Here is a 13,927-nt window from a genome sequence, read left to right on the forward strand (position 1 = left end):
TCCTCATTTTATATACCGAGAAGCTGAAGTGATGGCAGCCCCCAGCCCTGGTAGCCTCCTCCCCTGGGACACAGGAAGGTGTGGCTCCCAGCTCTAGCATGAAACCCCAGTTGTAGGGTGAACCGGATAGGCAAGGACAAATCCCAGCGAGAGCTAAGTACCCAAGGGGGGGTCTCACTGGAGGGTCCCAGAGGACACCTAGGAGAGGTTTGCCCCAAAGCTAAGCAGTAGAAGAGGAAGATGGGGAATTAACAGATTATGGAAAGCAATTAACCCAGAGTAAACAATCAGGGCAGTGGGGCAGAGATTAGCAAGCCTCCACAGGACTTGGAAGCCAGGAGCAATGTTGCTTCCAGCTGTGACTTGACCTCCCCCCCCCCCCCCCACATCTGTTATCTCCTGAAGGCCTTGGGGTAGACCCTAGAGAGCTTTGCTTAGAGAAGAGCCAGAAAACCAATTTATCTCATAGCCAGATTTGTGATGTAAGGGCACCCACATTTCCCCCAGGCTCTGTCTTTGTCTTCAGTGCCCATGAGCTACAGAAAGTTGGAGACAACATTACCCAGCATAGGGCTAGTAAGCACTCACTGCAAATTGGAGAAAGAAATGAATTCAGCAATGAATACAGCACCCTGATCCCTGGGCAACAGACCTTCCTGCCAGTACCTCCTAATTGACACAGGAATTACACCTGTGTGAGCTTTCAGCCTAAGTCTCCCCACTCCCCCCCCCCCACCCCGCCTTGGGAAAGACGGAGGGCCTTTGTTACTAAGTGGTGTAGTAGGGGCCCAAGTCCTTCTGCCCAATGTCGCCCTTTGCACATCTCTCTCTCTCTCTCTCTCTCTCTCTCTCTCTCTCTCTCTCTCTCTCTCTCTCTCTCTCTCTCTCTCTGTTCTACTCAAGGAAGAAACCCTTCTGCATCTGACCAGAACACATTCTGACTGCCCGCTCCATGGTTCTTCAGTCCCATCTAGTTTCAGATGGAAGGGTTTCATTTCCCTGCTGCTTCCCAGAAGCCTCGTAGACCTGCCCTATGGGCACCAGGAAAGACTTGGAGTTGGGGATCTGCTGCTGGTGTCATCCAAACTCAGTGCTGAGGAGAAGGACCACACAGAGCTGCACTGTGCTGCAGAAGCATTGTCCTGACTTGGAACCCGGGTGAGCTCTAGACTGGCCTATCAGAGTTCTGAGAGTATGTCTGGTCCTGTGTCTGGCCTCTACTCTCTGTGGGAGCACACTGGGCTTCTGGGACTCGAGGAAACCTCTTGACCCTTGGATCGGTCTGAGCAAGCCTTCCACCAGTACAAGAAGATATGAAGAGCAGCCCCGAAGCAATCACGGCCCCATTGGAAGCCAGCTCTGTCCCTGGGACAGGGGTTTGTAAACCTCAGAGCATCCTTCACTCCACAGGCTGAAAGTGGTGAGCAATGGAGCTGTACATGGCCCTCAAGCTGCCCCTCTGGTGAGATGTCTTTCCCTGTTCCCATTCCCATCAAGGTGTCCGGAGAAAACCAGTTCATTGATGGAGGAAAAAAAGCCAGAGAAAGGGGAGAGGCCCTGAAACAGCTGCTGGGAGGATAGAGTCCGTGTAGTTGGGCACGGGCCGTGCAGACCTGAGCTGAAAGGACCGTGTGCTGGCTCGTCTGGGTTTAGACTTTCAGAAGCACCGTCCCATCACTTCCGGTCCTTGTTCTTCAGTAGCTGTTTGGTTCGGAGTCTCATCTGCCAGAATCAGGCATCCTCGCAATCAAATGTGCCCAAGTGGATCCCACGGGTACTGAAAAGCCCAGCAGGCTGATTAGCAGACGATTTGCTCCTCTGTGGCACCTGAAGCATCTCTCGGCTCCATTCCACAAATCGGAGTCTGGCCGTAAGTTTCCTGCAATGGGGGGGGGGGGGGGCCTGCCTGTAAGTCCTTCCTCTGTGCTAAGTAAGGGGGTGGGGAGCTGTCCTTCAGCTCTGGAGACACATTTGAGCACAGTAGATGGAAGGCAGGAAAAAGGGAGGCACTTATCTACCAAAGAAGGAAAGGGCACCCCTGAGTTACCTACTCTTCCTGCTTGTCAAATGCACTACCAAAAAAGAAAAAAAAAAAAAGACCCAAGCTCTTCACAGTGAGCTCGAGTTGTGCATGCACACACGTGTGAACACACACCACACTGCTTTCTGTGCCTTGGATTACAGCATCTGAAACATCTCCTCCATGGAGCGCTCCTGGAGAGTCAAGAGGTTGCTTTGGCCCTCGCTGACACTTCCTCAGAAGTATTTTGTATGAAAGGGTGACACAATCCGAGGAAGGCACAGAAACCCTTGATTGGTGACCATCATCGTTCCATCCTCCTCTACTTCTACTTCTATCCCTCATCCTCCTTCTCTTTCTCCTTCTTCCTCCTCTTATTCTTCTTGTCTGTTCATTATTTTTTGAGACAGGGTCTCTTGTAGCCAGTGCTAGCCTTGAACTTGATATGTAGCCAATGCTAGCTTTGAACTCCCAACTCTACTGCCTCTACCTCCCCCATGCTGGTATTACAGGCATGTGCCTCCACCACTGACTTCTTTATTGTGCATAAGAGGATGTTCATTCAGCCAACTGTGTAGGCAGAGCTGCAGCATTTATACAGACGGCTCTGTACCTGTCCTGGCCTTGAGGACACTTTGGCTCGCCGAAGTGACAGGCAGGAACAGTGGTAGCCTTGAGTGGGACTTTCCTTGCCAGACTTCACACCTCCTAGGAGGAGAATTCCAGCCAGTACCCAAAGTCTCTCCTCCACATTTCCACTCAGAAATCGGCATCCTATTGACCACGGGGAGGACCCAAAACAACCCTTCAGCCTAGAATGGGTAAGATCATGAATAAGATCCCCAAAGCCCAGAGCCCAGATGTCACACCTGTCACACAGATGCTTCACCTGTCTCCCATAGTCCCAGTATCATGAGGACCGAGGACACATAAAGATCCAGGGGAAATAGGTGGCCAGCAGCAGGGTAAGTGTGGACCCACCCTTCTCATCTAGGGGTACTTTTGTCTTAGGAGGTCCTTCGGCAATATCTAGAGTCAATTTGATTGCCACAAATCAAGATGCTATTGGCATGTAGTAGACAGAAGCAGCGGATATTGCTGGATCTCCTATAAGGCACAGGATGTTCCTCTTCCATCCAGAATCACCCGTTCCAGTCATAGCAATGGCTTTGAGAAACCCTGCCCACAACACTCTCTCTGCCATCGGTGTTGAACTGCAAGGAAAAGGTCATCCAAGGGGTCAGAATCGTGGTCCTCCAGTCCTGCCTCAGATTTTCAGACGGGGAGATTGAGATATATCAAGAACAGGGGTCAAAGTATACTTCAGCTGTGACCCCTCAACAACACTCTGGGAAGTTGACGATGTTCCCAGTGGGACCTCGAGGTTATCTTGTCCGGAACACTCATCATATGAAACCGCCAGTGATATCAGTCAAAGCCAGCACAGTCATGAGAGAGACAGGGTCACAGGTACACAAGGAAAGCAAGACAGCCTGTCCTTCTAGCACTGTGGAGGTGAAAGACAGGAGAGTCCATGCAGGGAGGCAGGAAGCTCAGTCCACTCAGCATAGCAACCTTGCGACCTCTCTCTGTCTAGAAGAAACCCAACCAGGAGGCAGCGGTCCCACCATGGATGAGGGTAAGGGCACAGCTGTAAAAGGGTCCCCAACTCCCAAAGCTGTAGCACCCTCTCCAGCCATATTTTGTCTTATTTTATACACATTCCAGGTGGGATTTGTCATTGTTAGAAAAAAAAAATGATTATTTTGGTGCCCGTCCTTGGGGCCTGATGGGAAGCAGAAAGCAACCTAGGGGACAGGGCCTCTTGAGGAAGTGAGCAGAAGGGCAGAAACCTTCTCAAAGGCTCCAAGGGTGGGGACGTCATGGTGGAGGGTGGAGAGCCAGAGCCTGGGAAGGTGCTAAATCTCACTCTGCCCTCCTGACTTTCAACCACCACTACTTTGTTGAAAAAGACCCACACTGGCTCTGAAACCTAGAACACCTGTGAGGCCAGGCATGTTGGTGCGGCCATCCCTCTGTGCACTTTTGTTTAAACGTAGTTACTTGGTGTGTATGAGTGTACTGCCTTCGCGTATGGATGTGCACCACGTGCCTGCCTGGGTCCATGCAGAACCGGAGCTACTGACAGATAGGAGCATCCATGTAGGTGCTGGGAATTGAACCCGGGTCCTCTGGAAGAGCAGCCAGTGCTCTTAACCGCTGAGCCATCCCCCAGTCCCCTCCACATACTCTTAAGATGTGTTTTTGTACAACCAGGAGAGAGAGAAGTGTAAGAAACTTCTCCTTCCAGATCCTTACTCCAGTGATAACTAGTTGCAGACCTCACCCCCCAGCGTCCTACCTCCTCATCCCATGTGGGCTCTCCTCCCTAGGTTTCCCCCCATGCAGGTAGCACAAAGCCAAGGCACAGTGCAGTCTCTGATGCCTCAGCACTTCTCTGTGTGATTCAGGTACATCCGTGCCAGTACTCACCATGAGCAGCTGGGACTTGGTGTGGGAAAAAGAGAAGGTAGGCAGGAGACGCACTCCTGGCACACCAGCCTGGATGGCCACCCACCCTCAGAAGTAAAGCTCAGAATCCAGCTCAAACCTAGAGGCAGACCAAGGCTGTGACCATGTAGGCCCCCAGGTCCCAGAGAGCAGCAGATGAGGGACCAGAGCTTCAGGACCTGCCAGTGTGCCTCAGCCCAGGGGAGCTAGGACAGGTCGGTCTGCTGATCAGAAAACATTTGCCTGTAAAAATCGATCCTGGTTGCTGCGCTCAAGCGGGATCAGCAAGAAAACATCTCCATCCTGTCTGGCAGCTCCGGGTGGATGAGTCCAGCCCCAGGGAAAGCGAGGCACAGCCCTGGAACCAGTCCTACACAGCCCCAATTGTCTCTCGCACTGCCGGGCCTCGCTCCCAGCACTAGACAAAAGCGCTGTGAACAACTCTCAAATCTCAATGGTGGGACACCAATCTCCAGCGCCTGGCCTGTCCTCCCAGCTGGCTGGGCCCGGGGCCACCCCACCAAGGGCTGGCCTCCTCTTTGGAGTTTCCTCAAAGGCAGCCCAAGAGTGGGTAAAGATGATTTATCCTCTCAGACTGGTTTGCTCATCCCAGAAAAGATCGTGGTTTTTAGCTCCACCAGCAAGCAGTAGTGGAATACACAGGCGGAGAAAGTGTGACCCAGGGCTCTGTGTGTGTGTGTGTGTGTGTGTGTGTGTGTGTGTGTGTTGAGTCTGTGTGTTTGCGTGTGTGTGTGTGTGTGTGTGTGTGTGTGTGTCTGTGAGTTTGTCTTTGTGTCTGTGTCTGTGTGTATGTGTATGTATGTATGTGTGTGTATGTCTGCTTGTGTCTGTGTGTGAGTTTGTGTGTCTGTGTATGTCTGTGTGTGTGTGTGTTTGTATGTCTGTGTGTGTACTAGAGAAGAGGATGAGAAGCAGAGTTTGTCTGTGGCCTGTCTCTAATCTCCATCCCAGACCTCTCTCCTGGTTTTGAGCCCAGCGAAAGGCTCCCTTAGACACCCAGGTTCCAGAACAAGCAGCCGATGCTATGTCTTCCTCCTCATCCTCTGCCTGCCTGGCCCAGAGGGTGACAAAGCCACTGGTCTGCTCCTGTCTCCCCCACAGTGGATGCTGTCAGCCGTCAGCCCCTCTGCCGAACACTCTCAGGGAATAACTTTGGAAGAAGCAGCATTTCCAGGAAACTAGCAGCTCAGACGCTTCTTGCTCCAATCCGGTCCTTTTCTGTTGGCAGTTTACACAGGCTGCCCCTTGCCCCGTGCCCGTTCTGGGACAGTCCAGAGTGTCTCAGTACCTGCTCCTACCCAGAGCCATAGGCCTCTTCTCCAGTTGCTGAGTGTTCTGGGCCAGAGGAGGAGCATTGCCTCCGGGCTTCTTCCACCTGCCTTACCTGGTCCCAGACCCTGCTAACCCCAGGAGGGGGTGAATGGGGACTCCAGCTGTGCACACAATGCACAGAAAGAGGCAGGCCTGGGGAAAACCACAGAGGAGATGTTTTCACTCTCTCCTGTGAGAAGAGACACCTTCCTATTTGGCCATCATGGAGAAGCTCAGAACTCCATCCTGGCTCTAACATCCCGCTCCGTGGGAAATGACCGTGGCTTGCCTCAATAAGGCAAAACCTACTTAAGTCCCTCTTGGCCTGGAAATCGGTAGCAGGCTCCTGCCTATCTTCCATCTCATTCGCCCCATGCTTGGTTTGTGTTGGTGGACTTGCAGCGAGAAATGGACAAGTAGGTAGCGATGGAGTGACATCTTTGGTTTTGGCATGAATGTCCTAGGACAGATCACCACCAACATCAGTGCCAGCAAGGGTCTAAAGGTCATGAGCCAGGCCGGGCAGCTCTGTCCCGGGGAACTGCCTAGGCTCACTGACTAGGCAGAATGAACACTCTACGCTCAGGGCATGACCTTGAATGAGGTGCTAAGTCTCTCATTGGTTTTTCTGTGCAGACAGTGGGAATCTGTCCTAGCTTGTTTGTTGCTGTGGTGACGACCCAGACCAAAAGCACCTTTGGGTGGGTGGTGGTGGAGGGAGTGTAAGAGAGAAGGGGGAAGGGCTTAATTCAGTTTACAGTTCATCATGAAGGAACTCAGAGCAGGAACTTGAACCTAGAGGCAGGAGCTGATGCAGAGGCCAAGGAGGAGTGCTGCTTACTGGCTTGCTCCCCATGGCTTGCTCAGTATGCTTTTTAAAAATACAACTCAAGACTACTTGCCTAGGGATGGCACCACCCACAGTGGACTGGGCTCTCCCACATCCATCATTAATCAAGAAAATGCCCTGTAGGTTTTGCCTACTGGCCAATTTGATGAAGGCATTTTTGCCTGTTGAGGTTCCCTCTTCCCAGATGACCCAGTGTGTGTCAAGGAAACAGAAAGCTAACCGCATAGATTATTAAGTATCTAGTTTGTAGAACAATCAAATGCGATAAAAGGATTAAGGTGCTACCTACCCAGCAGGTCTGGCCTCAGAAAATGCTGGAGCCCACACGTGGCCACCTAGACTGTGGGAAGGGGGCCTCTAGCGAGGCTAGAAAGAGTAGCGAGGCTGTAGACGCAACTCAGATGGCAGAGCGTGGCCTGGCGCACACAAAGCCCCGAGCTTAACTCCCCAGCACCACATAAGACCAGGCATGGGGTCACATGTCTGTAATCTTAGCACTTGGCAGCTGGTGGTAGGGGGATCGGGAAGTTCAAAATCATCCTTAGCTACATAGGGCGCTCCAGGCCAGCCTGCGCTACATAAGACTGTCTTAAACAAACAAACGCACAAGGAGCCAGCTCTAGGAAGTCAAAGTATTTAAGGAAAGCAGAGCCACTGTTTATACATCCAGGGAGAGAACAGACTAAGTGCAGAGCCAAGGGTAGAAAGTAAAAACGGGCAGGTGAAGCTGGGAAAGAAAACCCCAGGGTCTGGCGGCTCTGAGAGAAAGGGCATGGAGTTCTGGGGGTGGAGGGAGCCCCTTACCCTAAGACACATCAGTCTGGATTTTTCTGGAACACAGACCAGGTGCCAAGAGGGCAGCTGATGCAGCATATACAACCAGAACCAACATGGACAGACTATGGCCTTAAGAGACCAGGGCTGGGCTTCTGAGACCAAAGTGGAGACAAGGAAACAGCTTGTAGTCTTCAAGAAACTCTCCGGAGCCCCCAAAGGTCCTGGGAGAGAAGAGCAGCCAGCACCCAAGGGCCTGGGCATAGAGGTGGGCCCCGGGCAGGTGACCATAGAGGCTGACCTCAAGTCTGGCCCATGTATGGATCCATCCTGAAGCATCTCTCAAAGAGGTAAGGCTGAAACAGTGTAGCAGCACATCGGAGATTGGGAAGATGGGTGGACCATGACCAAGAGGCAGCCAGTTACGGGGAGATCGGATTGGGGAGCCAGGAAGCCAGAGTTCTAGTTCCCATGCTACCACTGACTGGCTGGCTTGTTGGTCCTCTCAGACCCTCTATCTCGTCTTTGAAATGATGAGATCAATTATGTAGACTTGAATTCACTTTCCCAGCAGCAATAGAGCTGGGATGCAGTGAGAAACTACAGTTCTGGCCGTCTCTGAAGGTCTTGCACCTCTCCCATGCCAGGCTTTTAAACCCCAGGGAGAGATAGACAGACACAGGCTTTGGCTGGGATCATGGAGGGTCTTAAGGTAGGCAGCAGCGCCATAGCGGGGGGGGGGGGGGGGCGTGCTGAAGGAGGGAGCTGGCCTCAATGGTTTTAGAAGGCAGAACGGGGAGGCCAGCCAGGCCCTGAGCTCCAGGGTGACAAATGTACTACACAGAGAGGCCAGATGGATGCCCCCGCCTTTGGCACCGAGGCTCCTCCAAGAAACACTGGGCTGCTTTTCACAGTCTGGATGGCTCCGTCTCTCCCCAGCTCAGCCAAATCATAAATCTAGTCTGCCAGGGGAGCCGGCTGCCCTGACCCCAGCCCTGTGCCTCCCCACCTAGGCCTTGCCTCATGCCAAGATGGGGTGCAGGCCCAAGCAGCACAAGGGAGGCCTGTGAGGCCAGACCTGTCTGCACTGGGGGCCTGTCTAGGCTTTTCAGAACGTTCCTCACCCAGATTTCTCTCTTTTGACTTTTTCAATCTTTCTTCCCTTGGTCTGAGACTCTGTTACGGGGTTTTACCGTGGCCCTGGGGATGGTCAATCTTAAGGGTGAACTTGACAGGACTCAGAATCACCATGGGAACTCACCTCTTCGTGAGTGTTTCTAGAAAGGTTTCATGGACCAGGGAAGACTGACCGTGGATGTGAGAAGGCACCATCCCATGACCTGGAGTCTTGGATTGAATAAAAAGGAGAAAGTAAGCTAGACACCAGCGTTCCTCTTTCTCTGTGTGCTGACGGCAGATGCCATGTGACCAGCCGCCTCAAGCTTCCGCTGCCATGATTTCACCACTGTGGTGGTCTGTACCCTCAAACTGTGAGCCAAATAAGCCCATCCTTCCTTAGGTTGTGTTCGTTCGGTATTTTTGTCGTAGCACTAAAAATGACTAACACCCCCACCCCGCCACCGCTGCCCCCAGACCCTTACACCAGCTTTCTCAACCGGTTAAGTGATTTAGGTCTGACAGAAACTGAGGAATTCTCCGGGAACTAGAAGCCCAAACGTGATGATTGGTTTTACTGTCAAGCAACTTAGAATTGCCTGAGTAGGGAGCCTCACCTGTGGCATTGTCCAGGTTGCCTTAAGCGATGTGGGGAGACCCACTCATAATGTGGGGATTTAACAAGGCAACTCCACGTAGTTAAAGAGGAGGTTTATTTTGGGGTAACTTACAGCCAGTAAAGGGGTTGGTTACAGGATCTAGGAGAGGTGAGGTGCAGTCCAGTGGGGTTCTCTGGAGAACTCTGACCTGGTCTGCCATCCAGCATCCAGGATCACGAGGAACCAAGATCTCAGGTCTTAAGGGGCCCCAGCTCAGCCCCGCCCCAGGGGCAGGTCATAGGTAGGCATGGCAGTTACCAGAAGCCTCACTAGGGGTAGTACTTCCAGGTCAAAGCTGGAACAGCTACCCACGACACACCCCAAACGTGGGCAGCACCTTCTGTAGCAGTTTAGATTTTGAACACCCGGGTATGGAGGAAGGAAGAGTTGCTTGCTCAGCGTTCCCTCTCGATGCACCTCTGTGGCTGCCGACTCCTTCAATCACATCAGAGGCAGCATTCCCATCTTCCATGGCGGACTAGGACCAATGGCTCTCCAGGAGCCTCTGGGCTTCTGGCACCAGCTTGGGGTCACTGAGGCACCAGCCTTGAGGATGACGCAGCAGCAGCCACTGCAGGGTTCTCAGCCACTCAGGCATGAGGCAGTTCTTGGTGCTATTTTGACATCAGCTGATTTAAGAAATCCCTTTAAGATACATTTTCATTCTGTGTGTCTTCTTCTAGAGAACTCTAATACACCAAGACTGCTCTTTGCCTGATGTGGGCCAGTGGGAGGGGATCTGAGTGGCATCCAGCCTTCTCTGGCTCCATGCTTGCCAGGTAAAGCCCCCTCAGCCAGAGATGCAGAAGCAGGCTACACAGGCAGGCCCCGAATCCTGACTCTTTGAGGACAGGTAAAAGCCTCACCAAGGGAGGGTTTTCGTTTTTCCTCAGTCTACCTTCAGGTCATTTATTCTCCACTCCAACCTTTTCCTTTATTTACGTTGCAGAGAAAGCGGTATTTCCCCTCTAACACGCCCCAGCCCCTTGTAAATCCCCTATATAACTTTGTCAGGCACTCTATGGTTTGTACCAGCTCATGTACCTTCACCACAGGGAGGCTGTTGGTCGATGGAAGAGTCGCGGGCCACGGAAGAACCCAGTATGAGTTTTTAGAGCTTTATTGGGCAGCGGGGAGAGAACCAGGTCTGGTGGAGGGAACAGAGCAGGAACAGAGAGAGGAAACACAGGAAGAGAGGGGTGGGGGTCCCGCGAGTCCGGCTTTTTAAGGCGGGGACTGCGTGACCATTCAGCGGGTATGTACCTGCGCCCACCTGATGTAAGACATTAGACCCGGAAGAGTGAGAGCAGGATCCTAACAGTAGGAGCCAGGGTCCATAGGGCCTAAGTGGCCCAAGGTCACAGCCAGGTGAGTGACAGGGCTAGCCCAGGGGCCTCATGGATTCTCACTTCCTGCCAGGCTCCTGTCTGTCTATATCCTTCCCCACTGACTTTCTGGCATCTCTTCTCAACCACTGCTCTGCCTCCACCTCCACCAACAATGTCCTCCAGACCCACCAGAGGAGAGAGCTGTGGAGCCTCAGGATCACCTCACCTCACCCCCTGCAGTACAGGTGAGGAGTCTGGAGCCACATGACCTGGCCAGTCCCCAGGCCTCTTCCCCCACCTCCTCCAGGGCTCGGGCTGGTGGTGGCTGTGGGAGGCCCAGAGGGGGTAATGGATTTCTTAAGCTGTCCTGATTTTATTACTTGAAGCATTTCTAGGGCAGGACCCAGACAAATGCTCTTTCCTCCTCTCTCCCTCCCTCTGCAGCAAAGAGACAGCATTTCTGCATAATGCTTATGCCCCATTTCCCAGAGAAGGTCCTTGCAGCCAAAGTTACAAGCTGTCTTTGAGAATCTTTGAGAAGTTCATGGGCTCAGAGTCTCCAATGCTGGAGCAGGAGACCTTACCCTTCCCTGACACCTTGCAGAATTCAGAAGCCCAGGTGAATCTCAGTTCTTACTATTACTGACTCAGGACAGACACTACTTCAAGCCTCCATTTCATGAAACTGGCCAGAAAGTTCCAAGTTCAGCCTGATGGCAGAGGCCTATAATCCCAGAAACTTGAGAGCTTGCGGCACAAAGATGAAAAGGTCAGGGCCATTTTAGGCTACACCACTAAGTTCAAGTCCAAACTGGGCAACTTGGTGAGACCCTCTCTCAAAACAAAAGAGAATTAGGGGTGTGGCTCAGTGGTAGAGTGCTTGCCTAATATGAACAAGGCCCTGGGTTCAATTCCAGTAAAACACACACACACACACACACACACACACACACACACACACACACACACTTCTAGCTTATCTATCTCATTGGATGGAAGAGCCCAGAATAGGATGCTGCAGATGTTAGGGGACCATAGTGGAGTCGCCCTCATCCATCCCTGTAGAGATTTTGGTTCACACACGTGGTTCCCAGCCCTTTCCTGTCAGATTCATTAAGGCAGGACAGTCTGTCTCTTTACTTCCTCGGGTGTGTGACTTTGTTCCTGACTCCTGGCCTCCTTCAGTCCCCAGGTAGGAGGGTAGGAGCCTGTGGCTCTTTGTTCCTCTTCTCGGGGGCTCATTCAGTGAAGACACGCTCGTGGTCTCATCGGCTCAACTCATTACAAGAAGTAGAGATGTACTTCTAAGGCCTTCATTATCACTTAATTGTGTTTCCACTAAACTCTCATTAATTAGCCGTTCTAAAGCTGTCAGCACAATTAAATAGGCTCATGGACTCGCAGACTTCCAGAAGAAAGGCAACTTTAAACCTGTCCAACCCCTCGTGTTACAAACCAGGAAAGTAAAGTCAAAAGATGGTGAGTGACTCGGCCGAGGTCACACAGCAGCCTGCAGCACAGGCTGAAACTCACAACAGAGGCCCGGGAGATCTAGCCCGGAGCCTCTTCCCGTTTCTCTACTGTCCCAAAGGAAGGCAATGCCACCCCTCAGCTTCTATAACCAACCACGCTCCAAAGGAGCCTTTCTAAGCTGAGGCATGCAAGAAAACGTGAGTGAAATTTTAAGCAGATTTCTAAGAATCCACCACGGATGATGACATGTGTACCTGGGCCAGATGGTGCCCAGCTGTATAACAAGCTAATGAGCCTCAAGCCTCCCGAAAGTAAGGTCAGCAAGTCCTTACCCTTCCCTTCCTGCGGCTGAGCAGTCAGATAGGACCCATGGAACTAATGACTGGGCAATGCCACCAGCATCAGGTGGCATGCAGGCTCTTGGCCCCCCCCCCACCTGGACAGCCTGGAGCAGGATCTGTGGAATGGCCCCTAGAATCTGGCTTTTACGTACTGTTGTCTGAAAGAAGGCAGTGAACATTCACTAACTCTGAAGACAGAGGAAGAATGGACTAAGGAAGAAACAGATGAGCGGCCTTCTAGAAGACCTGTAGGGGTAGGGCCAGGAAGGAGGGGCTGGGCTGAGGGGAGAGGCCAGGAAGGGCAGATGCACATAGTGGGTGTAGAAGTCTGGACCAAGGTTCTCAGTCTCTTGACAAAGGACCTTCTTCTCATGAGGCAAGTGTCTGTCACAAGTTTCACCTGAGGCTAGTGGGAGGCCTCAGGCAGAATTAGTCCTTACAAAGCCAGCGAATAATAAAAAATGCTTAGCTGAGCATGTGCCTTTAATCCCAGCACTTGGAAAGCAGAGGCAAGCGGATCTCTGTGAGTTCAAGGCCAGCTTGGTCTACAAAGTGAGTTCCAGGACAGCCAGGGCTACATAGAGAAACCCTGTCAAGAGAAAAAGGAAGGAAAGAAGGGAGGGAGGGAGGGAGGGAGGGAGGGAAGGAGAGAGAGAGAGAGAGAGAGAGAGAGAGAGAGAGAGAGAGAAGAAGGAAGAAAGGAAGGAAGAGAGAGAGAGGAAGGAAGGAAGGAAGAAAGGAAATGCTTTAGAGGGGCTGATGGCCCAGCAGCCAAAAGCACATACTGATATTGCTTTGCAGAGGGCCTGAGTTAGGTTTCCCAGATTAGACTGCTCACAATTGCCTGTAACTCCAGCTCCAGGAGATCCAATGTCCTCTTTGGGCCATTGAAAGCACCTATGCGCGCGCGTGCGTGTGTGTGTGTGTGTGTGTGTGTGTGTGTGTGTGTGTGTGTGTGTGCACAAACTAAAATCATTTTAAAAAATGCTTTAGAGCTCTTAGCACACACCAGGCACTGTCCCAAGTGCTTTACACCTCCAAGCAAATCTAACCATGTGAAAAATAAGGACACAGGAACTAGCGATCCAAAGTCACAGAGCCAGGAAGTGGCAGAGCAGGAGACCATTCTCAGACCTACTGTGAGCCTCCCCAGCTATCCCCACACTAAGTCCTTCACTCACCTGAGCTTCTAAGGTGTTGCTGGATGGGGGTGGGGTGGGGGGGTGGGGGGGTGGTACTGGTCAAGGGATGGCCTTGGTATTCCTGGCCACCCGACTGACTATAGCTAGAGTTCTCCAGTCACCTTGACACTGTCAAACTAAATGACGAATAGTTTCTCTAAAGACCGATGGCGTTTCTTTGTGGAGACCATTGCAGTGTGCGTATTCAAAGAGGTTAACGCAAGGGAGAGGTTTTGCCATTTTTGCTTTTAAGTGAACCGAGGAGGGTTACGTAAAATAGTTTGTGATAATCCCTAGCCACCAGGATTGAAATCAAGGTTGCTCAGGTTCAATAGCCAGGGA

The 13,927-nt window shown here is 52.0% G+C and overlaps 1 protein-coding gene across 1 annotated transcript in view; it reads right to left on the minus strand.

Moving 5' to 3' along the window:
- Sema5b (semaphorin 5B) overlaps positions 1–13,927 on the minus strand; it is a 122,461-nt gene that overhangs the window by 78,270 nt on the left and 30,264 nt on the right.

Source organism: Peromyscus eremicus, chromosome 12 (assembly GCF_949786415.1).
Source record: "Peromyscus eremicus chromosome 12, PerEre_H2_v1, whole genome shotgun sequence".
Classification (NCBI taxonomy): Eukaryota; Metazoa; Chordata; class Mammalia; order Rodentia; family Cricetidae; genus Peromyscus; species Peromyscus eremicus.